This window comes from Schistocerca gregaria, chromosome 2 (genome assembly GCF_023897955.1).
Source record: "Schistocerca gregaria isolate iqSchGreg1 chromosome 2, iqSchGreg1.2, whole genome shotgun sequence".
Lineage (NCBI taxonomy): Eukaryota > Metazoa > Arthropoda > Insecta > Orthoptera > Acrididae > Schistocerca > Schistocerca gregaria.
The window spans coordinates 366,482,239-366,502,212 of NC_064921.1; the positions used below are offsets into that span (position 1 = coordinate 366,482,239).

Here is a 19,974-nt window from a genome sequence, read left to right on the forward strand (position 1 = left end):
ATCAATGATACGATTCGCTGATGACATTGCTATCCTGAGTGAAAGTGAAGAAGAATTAAATGATCTGCTGAACGGAATGAACAGTCTAATGAGTACACCGTATGGTTTGAGAGTAAATCGTAGAAAGACGAAGGTAATGAGAAGTAGTAGAAATGAGAACAGCGAGAAACTTAACATCAAGATTGATGGTCACGAAGTCAATGAAGTTAAGGAATTCTGCTACCTAGGCAGTAAAATAACCAATGACGGACGGAGCAAGGAAAACATCAAAACCATACTCGCTATGGCAAAAAATGCATTTCTGGCCAACAGAAGTCTGCTAATATCAAATACCGGCCTTAATTTGAGGAAGGAATTTCTGCGGATGTACGTCTGGAGTACCGAATTGTATGGTAGTGAAACATGGACTGTGGGGAAACCGGAACAGAAGAAAATCGAAGCATTTGAGACGTGGTGTTATAGACGAATGTTGAAAATTGGTGGACTGATAAGGTAAGGAATGAGGAGGTTCTACGCAGAATCAGACAGGAATGGAATATGTGGAAAACACTGATAAGGAGAAGGGACAGGATGATAGGACATCTGCTAAGACATGAGGGAATGACTTCCATGGTACTAGAGGGAGCTGTAGAGGGCAAAAACTGTAGAGGAAGACAGAGATTGGAATACGTCAAGCAAATAATTGAGGACGTAGGTTGCAAGTGCTACTCTGAGATGTAGAGGTTGGCACAGGAAAGGAATTCGTGGAGGGCCGCATCAAACCAGTGAGTAGACTGATGACCAAAAAAAAAAAAAAAAAAAAAAAAAAGAAAAAGAAAAAAAACGATACATCGGTGTATCTATACATTAATAAAACCAAATGTGAATATTGTCACAAAAATATGTCTGTTACTTCGCAGAAAAGTAGTGCGATATTACTGGTATCGAGAACTGGGGTTGGAGTGCCGTAATGGTCACGTAAATACAGAACCATTACAAGTACGAAAAATGAAAAGCACTCTTAACTCATAAATTATGCATTTTAGAGCCCATGTTTAGTAGACGTCCTTGCTTTGAATGACCGTTCCTGTCAGATCCCTGAACATTGGCCATTCCTCCTGGGACACCCTGTATACAGTATCTGCAAGGATAGTCGTGTTATGAAGCTATGTTAATTAAGGAAATGTAAAGTAAAATAACGAGTAGTGACAAACGTTTCTTGAAAAAAAAATGCTTTCCACAAGTGATTAACTCACCAACAGATTTAAAAAGTTAATTTGATGTGCATTCTGATAACGTCACCTCAGCATTTATCGAAATAGAATTATCAGTGACGGGTGCAAACCGGATGAGGGAGAGACACAGAGTTCCAAATAACATTGTTTTAAAAATTTGGTTCATTTATTTAATCATAAATTTATAATGTAGCACCAGTTATTAACCTTTTAGAACCAAATCCAAACCCATATTTAAAGGCATAAGTATGAAAAATTTCTGTGTAAGTAAATACATATCACATAAAAATTCTTCATTTCTGCAAATCTGTTTTTATTCGCCTCTCCTTAATGTAAGTTGTGCTATGTGTCTCTAAAAAGTTGGGAAACATAGTCATGTAAAGGTAGAAAATCACTCAAACCCGGCAATCACTCAAACCCGGAGGCTCAAACAAGGGACTTAACTATCAGAGGCTTCTCCCGCATGAAGAGAAACCACTCAAACCGGGAGGTGGCCAGATAGAGTAGATTCATTCGACTGGCAAAACTCACTGAATGAAAAAACTATCAACTGAGCAATTGGTAGTTAAAACGAGTCGGTTATCCCCTCACTAACATAGACCTGTAAACACAGTCACCATACAGGGAACTGCTACTAGAAGAATTAGCAATGGTATTTACATAGAACCATCCCAAGGAAAGAATGATGTTCAAGGTATGTAAATCTACTGCAATCTCATTTAAGAATGTGTTCCACAAGATATAATTTTAGGTAAAAGATGTATCTACAAAATATATATATATTTAAAAGTGGATTGTAAAGTACTTAAGTGAATTTTTGGGTACGGTCCTTCTTAGAGACTAAAGGGAATTAAGCGTCTTTGTAAGCATTATTGTTATCTATCTAAGTATAGCCCCCACCGCCACCACGAACCATGGACCGTGTCGACCATGCCATTGGTGTGGAGGCTTGGGTGCTTTACCGATACAGATAGTCGCACCGTAGGTGCTACCAACTCTTGAGTAGAATATTCCGGAGGTAAAATAGTCCCCCATTCGTATTTCCGGCCGGCGACTACTTAGGAGGATGTCGTTAACAAGGAGAAACAAAACCGGCGTTCTACTGATCGGAGCATGGAATGTCAGACTCCTTAATTGGGCAGGTAGGTTGGAAAATTTAAGAAGGGAAATGGATAGGTTAAAGTTATAGTCGGAATTAGTGAAGTGCAGTAGCAGGAGCTACAGGAATTTATTCAGGTGAATACAGGGTTATAAAAACGAAATCAAATAGGGGTTATGCTGGAGAAGGTTTAATGATGAGTAAAAAAAATACCAACACGAATAAGCTACTATGAACAGCATAGTGACCTCATTGTTGTAGCCAAGACAGACACGAAGTCCACACCCACCACAGGAGTACAAGTGCTATCCAGCTCCGCAGATGAGGAGCAGATTGAGGAAATTTATGATGAGATAAAAGAAATTTAATAGTCGTGGGTGACTGCGATAGTAGGAAAAGGAAGAGCAGGAAAAGTAGTAGGAGAACATGGACTGGGGAAAAGGTGCGAAAAAGGAAGCCACCAGGTAGAATTTTGCACAGAGCATAATTAAATCATAGCTGATGCTTGGTTTAAGAGTCATGAGAAAAGTTTGTATACGTGTAAGAGACCTGGAGACAGCGGAAGATTTCAGATTGATTACCTAATGGTTAGGCAGAGATTTAGGAACCAGATTTCAAACTGTAAGACATTTCCAGGGGCAGATGTAGATTATGATCACAATTTATTGGTTATAAGCTGCAGATTATAACTGAAGAAACCGCAAAAAGGCCAGAATTTAAGGAGGTGGGACCTTGATAAACTGAAAGAACCAGTGGCTATAGAGGGTTTCAGAGGGAGCATTAGTAACGATTGACAACAAAAGGGGAAGGAATACAATAAAAGATGAACGAGGAGCTTTGAGAGATGGAACAGTGAAGGCAGCAGAGATCAAGCAAGTAAAATGACGAGGGCTATTAGAAATCCTTGGGTAAAAGAAGAGATATTGAATTTAATTGATGAAAGGAGAAAATATAAAAATGCAGTAAATTAAGCAGCCGAAAACGAATACAAACGTCTCAGAAATGAGATTGACAGGAAGTGCAAAATGGCTAAGCAGGAATGACTAGAGGACAAATGTAAGAATTTAGAAGAATATAGCACTAGAGGTAAGATAGATACTGCCTACAGGAAAATTAAAGAGACTTCTAGAGAAAAGAGAACCGCCTGTGTTAATATCAACAGCTCATAACGAAAATCAGTCCTAAGTAAACGAGGGAAAGCAAAAAGATGGACGGAGTATATAGAAGTGCAATACAAGGGAGATGTACTTGTGTAAAATGTTATAGAAATAGAAGAGGACGTAGAGGAAGACGATAAGGGAGATATGATACTACATGAAGAAATTAATAAAACACTGAAACACTTATGTCGAAACAAGTCCGCGAGAGTAGACAACAATCCGTAAGAGCTACTGATACCCTTGGGAGAGCCAGCCACAAGACTCTTCCATCTGGTGAGCAAGATGTATGAGACAGGCGAAATACCCTCAGACTTCAAGAAGAAATGAGGGTGATTCCAATCCCAAAGAAAGCAGGTGTTGACAGATGTGAAAATAACCGAACCATCAGTTTAATAAGGCACGGCTGCAAAATACTAACACGAATTCTTTACAGATGAATGGAAAACCTGGTAGAACCCGACCTCGGGAAAGATCAGTTTGGATTCCGTAGAAATATTTGAACATACGAGGCAATACTGACCCTATCTTAGAAGATAGGCTAAGGAAAGGCAAACCTACAGTTACAGCATACATTTTTATGAAATTCCTGGATGACGAACTAATGTCACTAAATATGTTGATGTATGGATCGCTCAATAGTACCGTACATTATCAGGACTGAAGACCTCAACAAGCTATGTATCCTGATCAAACCGGAAACCATTTACAAGAGGACATGAAACAAATTAATAAATCGGTGCAACAGTTTTGAGGAACAAACACCAACAGATCTTGTCACTCCCACATCAAACAAATAAACAGCTTTAGTAGTACGATGCAAAGACTACCAACACTGCCTCTGTGGAAATACACACATACAAGTTAAATACACACCATAGATGTTATCCAAAACAAACTGAATTAGCACTAGAGTACTAACAAATAAAATTAAATAAAATGGGGGAGACAAACTTAATAGTGAAGTTCAACAACGAAAGGTTATCATATACCACAAGCACGCTATATACACGTAACATTTGACGTAACAAGTCCTTTCGAGAAACATGGAATTCACATTAGCGTCTGAATCAAAAATAGCATAGGAGAAACACTTCCATACACAGAAAATAAAGAACATTTTTAAAAAATCTGAATCTAAAATAACTGATGTAAATAAATTTAAAATACTGGGTATAATATATTTCCTCAATAAACTAAGCACATGTCTCACTAATGAACAAATGTAGTTTTGAGAATTAATTTAAAAGTTAAATTCTTTCACTGATGTATAACATTCTAATCACCCATTAAGCAGGAAAATGCAAAAATCGTTAAAATATTTAGTACAGTTTATAAAAGGAAAGTGAATGTTACGTTCACCTGTTGAATTAGCAAGAAAAAAACGAAACGCAAATGCAAAGACTCTGCTAAATTACGAAATCGGTTCTAAAATATTTTGCTCATACGACAAACGCTCAACTGCGTGACCCGTGTCTCGGCCGGTTCGGCAGGCGCCTTGCCTTGTTTGTCAGCCAACTTGAGGAAGTCCTGCAGCGGGGACTCCAGATTCATGTAATACTCTGAGGGGAGTTCAGTCGACCGTAATCATATTAGTCTGCCGACGTTGAAATTAAATTCCCCAAACTTCTCGTCACTTAGAGGCTGCAAATAAGATTCGCCTGCTTCCCCTTTGGCAAGAGCTACTGAAACTTGGTAGTGGCAGAGCGTTCCAATGAAGTCGCACGTTCATTCCGCATTTCGTAATTTCTCTACAGAAATCATTATCATGTTTTATGCCTGGGCCCAGTATTGTAAAGAGAGTTATAACGGATTGGCGGAGGCAGAGAGTGGTTAGGTCAGACAATGACTTACCAACTTCAGACCTCTTCTTCTGAAAACACCCCAGCTTCTTGTATGAGGGCGTACTGTAAAGCAATGTCTCCGGATTTTTTATTTGAAAACTCTTCAAGATTTTAAATAAAATAAACTTTATTAACATTCTGCATTTCTATTCTTCGTGTCTACATATTTATTTTTCACCACGGTCACTCAAGCGACAAACACTTTTCTCCCAACGAGAGACCAGTTTGTTGATACCGTCACTGTTGAATGTTTGTTGACGGAGTCACAACTCTGCTTGCACAGTTCAGTCAGTAACAAAGTGAAGTTTTTGAGGGCGTACTTTAAGTTTTAGAAACAGATGAAAATCGGATGACGCCAGGTCGGGACTGTATGGGTGATGGTCGATGACAGTAAAAAGGCCCCACACTAGCACATGTCACAGAGCTCTTGTGTTGTCTGGGATTGTCATTGTAAAAGAGAGATGGATTTCAATTGGAGGCACGTTTTATGCGGTTGCTAACTCGATTACAGCACACTGTTTCTCACGCACCGACGTAATTACGTTAGACATTGCCATGTTACGTGCTACTCTTCGCAGCCCTCTGGCGGCAGAGGGTTGCAACTTGTGCCAGCAAAGGGAAAATCGACCGAGTAAATGTACGACATGTAATTAATACCTCAACCGATATTGAGAACAGAATAAAACATCCGGGGCATGCCCTCGTATAGTGTAAATTATAGCTCTATTTGATGATCTAGTCGAGATTAGCACAAATATTGCAGTCACTGGTAGTTCAAAGGTATCGTCAAAGCTGCGACAATAGTCATTTCTTTGTGGCGACTAGTTTCGGAACATCACGTCCATTTTCAAACCAAAGTCAAAAAAAGATTTTATGGTGTTAACAAAGGTAAAATTACAATGCACTCCTACAACTATACACAAAAGCATTTTTATTGTTGTTACATTCGTTTACCATAGTTTTTCATTCCTGAACTATAACGTGTCCTATGGTCAGCTCACATCGCAAAATTTTTAACATCTTGAAATATTCAAACATTGTCATCTGCCATATTCAGGTAATATCGTAAAACATTAATCAGCAGACAAAGGGTGGGCACATCAGATGAGAGATGTATAAACGAATATGATAATCATGGTGATAGCGTTCATTTTTTACAAAGAAATGTTTTATTTATGTAGGATAGTAATGCATACGTTGTATAAGAAGATACGACCACTTATTGTTTATCAGACTGGCACACGTATATAATGTGCTGAGGGGAGAACATTTATAAAAGTCGATAATTCATTAACAGTGAGGAAAATATAAGGAATGTATCTATTCCAATGAAGATATTTTAAAAGTTGTAACGTTTTACAAAGTGACCTGAATGCATCAAAGATTTAAATGTTTCAAGGTTTTAAAATACGCGATGCCAGCTGAGCACAGCACACGATATGTTTCTGGGATGAAAAATTATAATAATCGGACGTAGTGAAAATAAAATACATAAAAAATAAGAATAAAGAAATTTCGTGTGGCTGTGTCTGTCGAGACTGCCAGACGTTGGTTTTGGACACGCCATAATGTAGCATTTCTTTGGTTTTACTGTGATGCGTGATATACTATAATTATGTATGTAATAACATGTAAATGGTTGTAATTAATTGGAACAGTTGCAAAGATGGGTTGTGCTGTTAAAAGTGGTCTGATACCACTGAATAGAAATGCAAGTAACGTTTTAGTTATGTATGAGCGAGCTCTATAATTGTTACGAACGACTAGGGCAGAGCAGTGTTTCAGTTTTCTGTGCTCGATTGTTAGGAAACCATATTAAATGCTCATATGAAGTTCAACGTTTGTATTAATGTACGAAATTTCTAATGACGGACATGAACATTTGTTACTCATAAGTATTCGTACATTGGCTGACTGTACGATTACATTTACGTTTAAGATACGTAAAAACACGTATTTTGCGGATGAAATATTTTATAATGTTTCATGTAACGTTCAGCTTATATACACAATTGTGGAAGAACTGTATTGTTGTTATCACCGTAAAGTCTTTTGTAGGCTATCGTTTGAAAATCTACATGGCCGTGCGGTTCTGGCGCTGCAGTCCGGAACCGCGGGGCTGCTACAGTCGCAGGTTCGAATCCTGCCTCGGGCATGGGTGTGTGTGATGTCCTTAGGTTAGTTAGGTTTAAGTAGTTCTAAGTTCTAGGGGACTTATGACCTAAGATGTTGAGTCCCATAGTGCCCAGAGCCATTTGAACCATTGAAAATCTACATGATGGTCCGAAACTAGTCGCCGTACAGAAATGAATATTATCGAAACTATGAAATATATTGTAAAAACAATAAAAATAATACAAATCGTCCTCAGTGTCTATTAGTGAAAGCTGTATCAAAATCCCTACGGGTAGTTCCTGAGTTTGTCATTCATATACAGGGAGAAAACGCGGCGTGAGAAATTTTTTATAATATCTGTAAATAGAATAGATATTCATCACTTTGGGTGTCAAACTACATGACGAGAAATTTGGTTCATTGAGATAATTCCCTCGTAGTATTTATGCTTTCTAAAAGTTGGGGTTCCACAAATGTGAAAAGCATTTCAAAATTTAGTGAATGTATTTGAGAGAAATAAATTATGGAAATTAATTACTGCAAACAAATTGAGGGAAGTTCTGTGACGTCCGACAGTGGAGAAGTCGTGTCATTTGGAAGTGGAAACGTCGCCGCCGCGCGTCGAGAATTGCAGCAGAGGAGGGGCTGGTGTTATTTTTGTCAGGCGGTGCGGCGCGGCGGGGCGCGGAACGGAGCGGCGTATCGACTGTCGGAGCCAACAATTAGCGGCAGCGGAGGCGGCGGCGGCGAGCCTGGCCGCGCTGTCTGCCTGCGTCGCCGGCTCTACGAGGATGGCTGGGGGGGGGGGGGGTTGCTGCAGGGTGGTGGGGGGCGTGGGTGGGGGCTGTGGCACAGTGCTAGCCTGCGCTGCGCTGCGCTGGGCATTATTCATGGCGGGGGCGCCGCCCGCCGCACCGCTAATGGACAGCGACACGGCAGCGCCAGCGTCACGGGAAGGCCTGCCGACGCTGCCTTCCCTGTCACGCGGGTACTTCGCCCACCTCTGGCTGCGCCACTCACGCCCTAGCATTTATTCATTCACCGCTGCAGCAGCAGCAAAGACCTGCACCAGCATTACTGCACGGCGCGTGTCACATAAAGACGTGCTGGCTCTGAGAGTCGACCACGCACTTTTTTGTCACTGTACCTAGAAATAAGCCGCATGTCATAACTGGTCCTGATGTCATGAGAACGATATTTTGGTTGCGCCAGGATTAAAAGGCACAACAAATTGTCAGAATGATAACACTAACTATCATTGGATGAATGACAATCTAAACCCTAAAAAAATATTTAAAAAACGAATTGTGCGAAATCGTTAAACGTGTTGTACATGTATAGAAAAATAAAGGATTACTATTTTAGAACACTTTCACTATTTATTCAATAGAAACAGCTTCACAAATTGATCAAGTCAGTAATGCTTTGGTCAACCTCTGGCCTTTATGCGAGCAGTTATTCGGCTTGGCATTGATTGACAGAGTGGTCGGATGTCCTGCTGAGGGATGTTATCTCAGATTCCGTCCAATTGTCCAGCCGCTTGGAGGGCCCTGCCGATAAAGGCTAATTGACACTGATAGTCACGGCACCGTCATGTCACGTCACAGCACAATCACGTCAAGATGTATTCACACTGTCCATCACGTCACAGCACCTCAAGTTAATTGAAGTCACATGATCTCAATGGCATGGTTGTCCACAACTGTTTCTTCGCAGGAATCGCGATCTTCGCAAGATGATTTTCAACTATTTTTACGAGCGAAATGCACATACACAACATAGTAGACCATACATGTGGATTCTGGAGTGTAAATTTATGCGAAAATGACAGTCATTGGACTGAAATGCAGGGATAATTCGTACTCGTATATTAGACAAGGAGGGTAGTACTGAAAAATAATACCAAAAGAGTGTGGATCTGAAAGACGTAGCACAGAAGGAGAATTTGATACACTATACAGGAAGCTCGAGGAAAAGGAATCAGCATTTTATATTTTAGAAAGTCGAAGCATCAGTTTTTTCATTTGTTGTATCAAATTGTACCCAGAATTATGAGAAGGAACACATCCTGTGAAAAATTGGTTTTTTTAAGGCTAATTGCTAGCCCAGTAGAAATTTTTGTGCGACAGTCGTATGTCACTCAATACCTTTCCTTCAATATTTATAGGTTTCCTTTACATCTTGTATTTGACTTTTAATAGTTCAAGTGTCTTATATGTACCGGGATTAGCTAGTGAAACCACATAAATATTGACCACTGATACTTGCAAAATTCTTTCACACACAATCCAGAGAGCTTCCGAACAATAAATAACTCAGCCGACTTACACAACTTGCAGTGTCTGATGGTTTCAGTCCATTTCTTTATGAAACACTACAAATGCCTCACAACATTAAAATAAATTCCATCTTCTAATCAGTCTGATCTACCCACAGCACTTTTTTCACTCCAAGCTGCAATATTGCAAACCATTTCATTGTAAAATGTTCAATACGGTACCGGTATGTACAAAAATCCAAGATATAATGCAGTATAGGGCAAGTTATGTAGTACGCTCACGTTGTACAATTCAGACTGCTACCTCACAGCCTGAATTAATCTTTGGCCATTTATTACAAATTTTAACAGAAAAGTAACGAAACGAAACATTTTTTAACATAACGAGCAACAAGTAGATGATATCAACCACTAAAACGAAGATAAAACGAAATATAGAGATTTGCGCATTGACGTCCATCAGGAGGAAATGAACTTAGGGGCCACGTGATCAGCAACAAGTGGATATCAACCATCAAAATTTTCTTCCCGTGAAACCTTGCTCGTGATGTGACGTGACGGGATGGGTAATGTAGATGCCGCCATTTGCAAGGCATTGCGGAATGTTTTGATGGTACGGGAGGTGACGTAAAGTGACGGTCAGTGTGAATTGGCCTTGATACTCGAGGAGTTCTCAGTTGGTGAGAGATACGGCGACCGCGCTGGCCAATGTAGGGTTTTGGCAAGCACAAAGAGAAGCAGCAGAAACTCTCGTCTTGTGCGGGCGAGTGTTATCTTGCTGAAATGTAAGCCCAGGATGGCTTGTAGTGAAGGACAACAAACCGGGCATAGAACATCGTCGACGTACTGCTGTGCTGTAAGGGTGCCGCGGATGACAACCAAAGGGCTCCTGCTATGAAAAGAAATGGCACCTAGACAATGACTCTTCGGTGTCGAGCCGTATGGCGGGCATCATTCAGGCTGGCATCCCACCGCTGTCTGGAGCGTCTCCAGAGACGTCTTCGACCTGGAATCTCATTGTCTAGAGTAGAATTGTCTTCACTGATGAGGCACGTTTCGGACTAAGTTGTAAATGCTTAGCCTCTAACTGTAAAAATAGTTTTTTCAGTGCACGATCGTCATAATTGTCTGTCATCGCCGACAAGTACACGTGCAAGCCCTCTTGTCCACAACTCCACACCAAACGACACCACCGTTGTCTGTGAGGCGATGACATAATAATACCTGACTTTGATCTCACATTGATTACTTGTGCAATTTACGGTGCCTCTGAAAATGAGTCTGGGAGTCCAGAAATCGATCGTACATTGAAGGAAACAAACATCATTTGTTGCAGTGCGAGGCAATTTATTTATAACCACAAAATCCTCACACGGTTGTGGTCTCGCCATCCACTACGATGTGAGGCTAAAATTTATTATTAATCCATCAGAAATATATCTTCCTGTAAGAACTATCATCGCCCGCAAGCGATCTAAAAGGCTATCAGAGAGTTTTGTTAGTTATGTTTGGCACTGCGTCACTCGTTGGTGGCGATCTGAACGTTATGTTATTCTTGAAGAATCAAGTTTGAGAAGACCGGTAGCTTGCTGTTATTACTGGTTTCGGCAGATCCACACTGTCATCGGTTTGAGGTCTGGGACCCTGGAGAGATAGACCGAGTCGAAAGTGATTAGCGAAAATCAGCTATTAATGTTACAAGATACGATGATGACAGCGTAAATTTATCGCAACCGGCAATAGTAATAAAAAGAATACTAGCTATCTTGGGAAACTTTATTATTCAAGAATAATGTGCCGTAGTTTTTTTAGTGTGTGGTAGTCTTCGGACATCATGGTATATGAATAATAATTTAATGTGTCTGCATGTTACTTGATTATTCTGAATATCTGATGAACTGAAAATAATTGGCCCCATTTCCCTATTTTTAACAACTATTAGAGAAAAAATTATACTCGCTTTGTTATGCTTGATTAAACCAATTGCCGCACAGCTAACATTTTCCTCTATTGTACTCGTACATTTTAATGACCAAAGGCTACTGGATGATGGTGAAAGGTAAATGTATCAGTGTGAGGTAGGGAACCTGGTACAGAAAAGACCGAGTCGAAAGCTACAAGCGAAAATCGTTCTGATATTCCAGACAGTAGAATACGTGTTCTGGTACTGTTGTTGCTAAGACTGTAGGGTAGACAACCCCGTCGGGCACTTAGGTGTATAGGTTAATTCAACAACTCAACTAATCCGGTGCAGACGGCGTACTGAGTACTGACATGAGCAATCTTGGTGTAGAACTGCTGTACTGTAGTAGACTGCAGTCTGCGTTTGCAAAGTGAAGTACTAACGTCAACCAGCCCTAACCAAATGGAGTTGTATCCGGTGACGAACTTGAAGACATGATTTTTGTATATGGGCAAGCATATGAAAGCAACAGAGAAATGAAAAACATACACAGGACAAAATATCCGCGTTTCCAGTACTGTTCCAACGATTAATTCAAACAGCACAGTGACCGAGAAGGACGACGAACTACTATTCGACTCCCGATTCAGGCAATCTGGTGCTTTCTCGATTGCATGAGCACTCGATCAGTTGTACATGAAATGAATGTTTTGCAGAGTTCTGTGTCGCAAGTAGTACGAGAAATTCGGTTAATCCTACCACCCACAGAGTGCATGCTTTGACCCATGCTGACTTTGGACCTAGTGTCGTGGTCAGTTGCTGCGTATGTACTTTCCATGGATGAAGCCTGTTTCACCTTGATGAAATGCTAAATGTTAACACAGTCATGTTTGAGCCGATAAGAATCCGTATACTACGTTTGTTTCTCTGTGCCGTGCTTCATCGTTCCTTAACGTAGCAGTCCACGTAATTTTCAACGTTCTTCTGTAGCACCTCATCTTAAATGCGTTCATTCTCCTTTGTTCTGGTTTTCCCACTGTCCATTATTCACTAATATACAATGCTGGCCGTCCGGTGTGGCCGAGCGGTTCTAGGCGCTTCAGTCTGGAGCCGCGCTGCTGCAACGGTCGCAGGTTCGAATCCTGCCTCGGGCATGGTTGCGTGTGACGTCCTTAGGTTAGTTAGGTTTAAGTAGTTCTAAGACTAGGGGACATAACAATATACTTCTCTTGAGCAGGCATATCCTCTTTGCGTATGCTAGTCTGCTTTTTACGTCCTTGCTTCGTCCATCACGGATTATTATGCTCCCAAGGTATCAGAACCCCGTAACTTCATGCTGATCGTGTACAAAGTGCACAAGTATTTTTCAGACATATAATACTCAGTCCACTGGAATATATTCCACTCGTTATTCGTCAATGGATATGGATCTGACACGATGGAGGAACACCTACCCCTCCCCCCCCCCCCCCCACCCCCCCCCCCCAAACCAAGCACTTTTTTCCCAGGGTTAGTGAACAGCTGGACCAGAAAAGTGGATAGACAGTGAGATTTCGTGTTCACAACATTCACGTGATCACACTCCACTCGATTCCTTCCTGTGAGTCCGTGTGAGGCGTCTTGTGTACGAGACGCCTGTTGATACTGAAGGGGATGTCCTAGAAAGAATTCTGTCTGCGACAGTGTTGAAATGATACCGAGGTTATTAGAACGGGTACGACGGAACTCTGCGTGACGATGCCATGGTTGCATTGACGCTTGAGGATGCCATTTTGAACAGCTGTTGTAAACGTAGCAGCTTGTGAAACGTGCAGGTAAATGGAATTCGTTACTGCTGTACAACAAACTTATCATTTTTGGTCTCTCTCTGGGATCAATTTACGTCTGCCGTTACTAGTCCATCACAGGGGACATTATCTGAGGATATTGGGGAGTATTCACCGGTAATCTTGAACGTCATGATCACGGTTCGGGAGCGGGGGGCCCTTAGTTTGAGGAAGCACGAGACTAAGGTAGAACTTGAATAGATTTTAGCTAATACCATTTGACTCAGTCTTTTCCGGACTGGGGTACTTTACCTCAAATTGACACATTTATCCTTCCCCATCATCCCTGAAAGTTTGTAACATCATAATGGAATCGAGCCGGATATTCTCTTTATTTTGTAACAGAGGCAGCTCAGAAATCGAGGGCCATATCAGAAGCGCTCCTACAGAACAGGATGATGCCATAAGTACATCTACGTCTACATCTAAATGAATACTCTGCAATTCACAATTAAGTGCCTGTAAGACGAGTCATAGAGCCACCTTTTAGCTACTTCTCTACGGCTCTACTCTCAAACAGCACGCGAAAAAAGGTAAGACTTATTTTGTTATGAGGATCACGGGGGCACCAACAAAATGTTTTCACACTCTGAAAAGAAAGTTGGTGATGGAAATTTGATGAGAAGATTCTGCCGAAACGAAAGAAGCCTTTCTTTCAATGATTTCCACCTAAATTCACGAATGATGCGCGTAGCGCTATCTCCCCTATTTCATGATAGTACAAAACGAGCTTCCCTTCTCTGTACTTTTTCGATATCCTCCGTTGATCAGGCGGATCCCACATCGTACATCAATACTCCAGAGTAGAACACACAAGCGTAGCATAGGCAGCCTCTTTAGTGGACCTGTTGTATTTTCTCAATGTTTCGTCAATAAATCGTAGTCTTTAGTTTTCTTTATCCACTACATGTGATCGTTCCAACTTAAGTTATTCGTAATTATAATCCCTAAGTAATTCTAATCCCTAAGTATTTGCAAACTTTAGATTTGTGTGATTTATCGTTTATCCGAAATTTAGCAGATTCTTTTAGTACTCATGTGGATGACTTCACACTTTTCATTATTTAGAGTCCATTGCCACATTTCTAACTCGTTTTGCAATTTATTTTCATCATCTGATGACTTTATAAGACGGTAAATGACAGCATCATCTGCAAACAATCTACAAGTGTTACTCACATTGTCTCCTAAATGTTTATGTAGATCAGGAGCAGCAAAGGGCCTATAAAACTTCGGCGGGGAATGCCAAGTATTACTTCTGTTTTACTCGATGACTTCCCGTCAGTTACTGTACGACCGTTCTGACAGGAAATCATGAATCCAATAGCGCAACTAAGACGATAGTCCATAGGCACCGCAATTTGATTATAAGTCTCTTGTGAGGTAAGATGTCCAAAGTCTTCTGGGAATCTAAAAATATGGAATCCATTTTACGGCTCCTGTCAATAGCAACAATTACTTCGTGAAAATAAAGAGCTAGTTGTGTTTCGAAAGAAGGATATTTTCTGAATCTGTGTTGGCTGTTTGTCGATAAATCGTTTTCTTCGACATAACTGATAATTTTGAAACACAGTATATGTTCTAAATTCTTACTGCAAATCGACATTAGCGATACGGGCCTGTAATTCAGTGGATTACTCGTATTTCCTTTCTTGGGAATTGGTGTGACTTGTATAATTTTCCAGTCGTTAGGTACGGATGTTTCGACGAGTGAGTGGTTATATGTGATTGGTAAATATGGGGCCATTGTATCAGCATACTCTGAGAAGAACCTGATTGGTATATTGTTAGAACCGGAGGCCTTGCCTTTATTAAGTGATGTAAGTGGCTATGGTACAATGATGATATCTACCTCTAAAACATGTTGGCAGTTGTTCTTGGTTGAAATTGAGGAATATTTAAGTCGTCGTCTTTTGTGGAAAATTTAAGAAAACCGAATTTAGTAACTTTGCTTTACTGTAACTGTCATCTATAACATCATGTATTTTCGCCAACATATAGAGAATAGATTGGAGGTGCCGGCGACTAGAATTGCACGACGGGGTTAATGGAAGCATCTCATACTTTGGCTGAACGGAACGCTCTGATATGTATTACAATCTAGTTTTCAAGGGTGTCTGGTACGCAGAAGATATTGAAATCAATTTTAAGTGATTACAACATTGAATTTGATACACCCATATTTTTTATGACCTCCAAGTAACTACCTTCAAAGTAGAGGTGGGTATACGAGTTCTGACGCAATGTACAATCAGCGTGTCTTCAGTCCAATATCAAGCGAGCTGATAATGGAACAGGCAAAGTTCCGGTTGGGAATGTTTGGAACGTAATTTCTGGTTCTGTCATGTCTTTTACAGTCAAGGGAAGTGATCTGTCAGCTTTTGTCGGCGCGATTGACTGAGTGTGTTACCAAGCGTTGTGCCGAATTGTTCTTTCCATATATTTCGACGACTGACGTGGGTCGCAACACCTGAAGAAGACGGCTGTGTCGCTCGTTCAGCTATTTTGCGTGAAGTGGAAACAACAACACAGAACATCTGAAAGCACATTATTAACCAAGGGGAGCCTCCCGAAAACCTTGGTCAGGATGGGGTGCGGGGCGGATGGGCGGAGGAAGGGGGGGGGGGGGGGGAAAGTAGGCCACGTGACGACTGTCGAAGTTCCAGACAAAAGTAGGAAAGCCCAATGCCTAATGTATCTGTTTATACGAACATAGTAAAGACAATATCTTCTTATGTCGATTCTAGGCGATTGTGTTGTAGGTGATTGCGGTTAATGCAACTGTATGGAAACATCGATATTGTTACTTTTCTTCAGAAAAAAGGTTATTGTACAGATAATGCGTAATACAAAGAATATCTGATTTCAGATCACGTTACACTAGATTTCTTCGATAAGAAAATCACTCTAGAAGCGTTGTAAAACCTACTTGTGCATTATACACCATCGACTGGAGAAGATTCTGGAATCATTGAGAGTAAACAGTTCTTAGGTGGCGATAGGCAGTAGACCTTGCCAAAGAATTTGTCTCATATTCAACGGGTGATGTCTCAGATGACTGGAGCCGATGAAACAATTACCATGTGATGCTTTACGGAAAGCGTCGGCACCAAGGCACTCCCAACACTCATCCGGATGTCACTTTTTTTAAATTAATTTTGTTTAATGAAGTGACATCTTTCCAGGTTAATAATTACTTGTAGTATCTTTTCGTAATTTTCTCGGTGCTTGTCGTCGATCTTTTTCTTTAATACTGTGGGATCGTTATAGATTAGTCATAATTTTTAGCGTGTTGCCATAATTTTCTTGTTACCTTTACTCGATTCTTCTTTTGTGATGCTCGTATTCACTATTGACTTCATAATCCTCGAAGTTGGCGTAGCTGTTGCATTTTATTTGCCACTATATACGATGTAATCCATATAGCCAAAATGTTTTTGGCGCCTGGCTATCGGAGCTTCTCGTGATAAATGACTTCCTTCATGTAGATATTATTTGAGTTCGTTCGATCTGCACTGACGGGTCAAAAGACTATGACCACTGCACATTGTGAAACTGAAGACCAACTGGTGGCTTAACGCGCACGTGACCGGTATGGAAAATACACTCAGGTGACGAAAATCGTGAGATACTTCCTAATATCGAGTTGGACCTCCTTTTGCCCCATGTAGAGTACCATCTCGACGTGGCAAGGACTCAATAACTCGTTTGAAGTCCTCTGCAGAAATACTGAGACTTGCTGCCTTTGTAGCCGTCCATAATCGCGACTTGCAAAAGTGTTGGCGGTTCAGGATTTTGTGCACGAACTGACCTGATGATTATGGTCGATGGAATATAAGTCGGACGATCTGGATGGCGCAATCATTCACTCAAACAGTCCAGAATGTTCTTCACACCAGTCACGAACAATTGGGTTCCGGTGACGCCGTTGCTTCGAAACATGAATTCCATGAATGGGTGCAGATGTTCTCCAGGTAGCCGACCATGACCATTTTCAGTCAGTGATCGATTCAGTTGGACAGGAGGACACAGTCTATTCCAAGTAAACACAGGCCATACGATTATGGAGCCACCATCAGCTTGCACAGCGCCTTGTTTACAACTTGCAGTCTGCGCCACACTCGAACCCTACCAGCTCTTATCAACTGAAATCGGGACTGACCTGACGGGACCACGGCTTTCCAGTCGTCTGGGCGCCAGCCGATACGGTCACGAGACCAGGAGAGGCACTGCAGGCGAATTGCCATCAAGTAATGGCACTCGCATCGGTCGTCTACTGTCATTGCCCATTACCACCTAATTTCAGCGTACTTTCGCAACTCATACTTTTGCCGTGCGTCTCGCATTGATTTCTGTGCTTATTAGGCTCACTGTTCCTTGTCTGTTAGTACTGGCAATTCAACGCAAACGCTGCTGCCCTCAGTTGTTAACTTTAGGCCGTCGGCCACTGCAATGTCTGTGGTAATCCCTGGGATTTGGTATTTTCGGCACACTCTTGACACTGCGGCTCTCGGAATGTTGAATTTCCCTAATGATTTCAGAAATGGAACGTCCGATGCGTCTACTAACTCCTGCTACCATTCCGCGCTCGAAGTCTGTTAATTCCCGTCGTTCGTGCGTCCGTAGTCATGTCGGTAACCTTTTCACAAGAATCTCCTGAGTAGAAATGAGACCTCCGTCAATGCACTGCCCTTTTATACCTTGTGTACTTGATACTACTGCCATCGGTATATGCGCACCTGGTTCAAATGGTTCAAATGGCTCTGAGCACTATACGACTTAACTTCTGAGGTCATCAGTCGCCTAGAACTTAGAGCTAATTAAACCTAACTAACCTAAGGACATCACACACATCCATGTCCGAGGCAGGATTCGAACCTGAGACCGTAACGGTCGCTCGGCTCCAGACTGTAGCGCCTAGAAACGCACGGCCACTCCGGCCGTCCTATACGCATATGGCTCTCACGACTTTTCTCACACAGTGTATGGAAGCGGAACAGAGACGAATGTGGAATCATTCTCATGACGATATGGGTTGCAAATGGAAAAATCCACTTATAAAGGGCTGGAAACCCACTGACGACCAGCGCCTGGGAACGAGCACCTAGGAAGCGGAGAAGATAGTCCACTGTTCGCATAATACCGTTGCGTGCAACTACGGGTGGAGGTTCAAGAACAGTGAAATCGCGAGTGATCGACGGATGTTGGACGTAGACGTATCATCGCAGAACAGCCTTCACCGTTTTATAAATCGATGTCGGTGACAAACCGTAGCCGGTCTGACGACTGAGTACGATGTTGGTGCAGGCGAAGGTTTTGGGAGCACACCGTTCAGTTCACGTTATTGAACATGTTCCTATGTTAACACAAAACCGTCGTCAGGTAGGATTGCAGAGGGCATGAGATCATAAGAATGGACCGTCGATCAGTGGAAGCGTGTCGCCTAGTTGGCTGAATCACACTCAGGCGAACGCGTGCTTGAAAAACGCACTGCGCCACTGAACGCAGGCCCACGGGTGCGGTATTATGCTATGAGGGCCACTGACGTGGGCTTCCAGGGGACGAGTGGTAGTAGTCGAAGGGAACACTACATCTGAACTACTTGAACATTACTGCGACCAACCTGTATCCAGTTATGCTTGCAGTCTTCCCTAACAGTGGTGGCATCTTCCAGCATGATACGTGTCCATATTACAGACTCACGCAAAATTTTTCTGAGGAGCATGAGAATGAACCCACATTTTCGCAAATTCGTCCGATCTGAAGCCAGTGGATGTTGTCATCCTTGCGTAAGCAAACCACCGGCCTAAAATGTACGGATATTTAGGGGCACTGGATGACCTGTCCGTAGACCTTTGGTTTCACGAATCTCTGGAAAACTACCAAAAACCTGTCGAACCCAGTCCACGTAGAATCGCTGCTGTTCTGCGTTCCAGAGATGTACCAACATGGAATTAAATCGGAGTAATAAGGAATGCCTGAGGAATTACAGGAGTAATAATGTTGTATATGAAGATGGTATCTGTTCTTTCGAACGTGTTTAAAAGAACAGATACCATTTTCATACAGTTAAGGGTAACCGGCCATTGACCTTCTTCTTCTGTGCTGGATGCACACGGATTGCCCGAACTCTTACGGAACTCGGTAAGATTGTCTACCGCGAGTAATGAGTGTAATGGGCAGGGGCACTACGAATGTAGTGTGTGGGCATTAAGTTGGGAATGTGGGTCTCACGGGGAGCGTGCACGGGATAAATCCCTGCAGTCGCACTATCCTCTGTGCCCTCCGTGGCTCAGATGGATAGAGCGTCTGCCATGTAAGCAGGAGATCCCGGGTTCGGATTCTGGTCGCGGAACACACATTTTTAAACGTCCTGTTGATGTATATCAATGCCCGTCGACAGCTTAGGGTCTTGATTTAATTATCATTTCATAAAAATGTTTTGGCCCGTCAGTATGTAACTGATAATTTGCGACTACTGTTGTGGCAGCGTTGGGACTGTAGTGGAGATCACAGTGTAAGTAGTGTAGATAGAGGC

At 41.8% G+C, this 19,974-nt stretch overlaps 1 protein-coding gene across 1 annotated transcript in view; it reads right to left on the bottom strand.

Annotated features, from left to right (window-relative positions):
* The window catches only part of LOC126335781 (adenylate cyclase type 3), an 861,859-nt gene that overhangs the window by 595,330 nt on the left and 246,555 nt on the right, over nt 1–19,974 (bottom strand). The gene's annotated exons all lie outside the window — the stretch shown is intronic.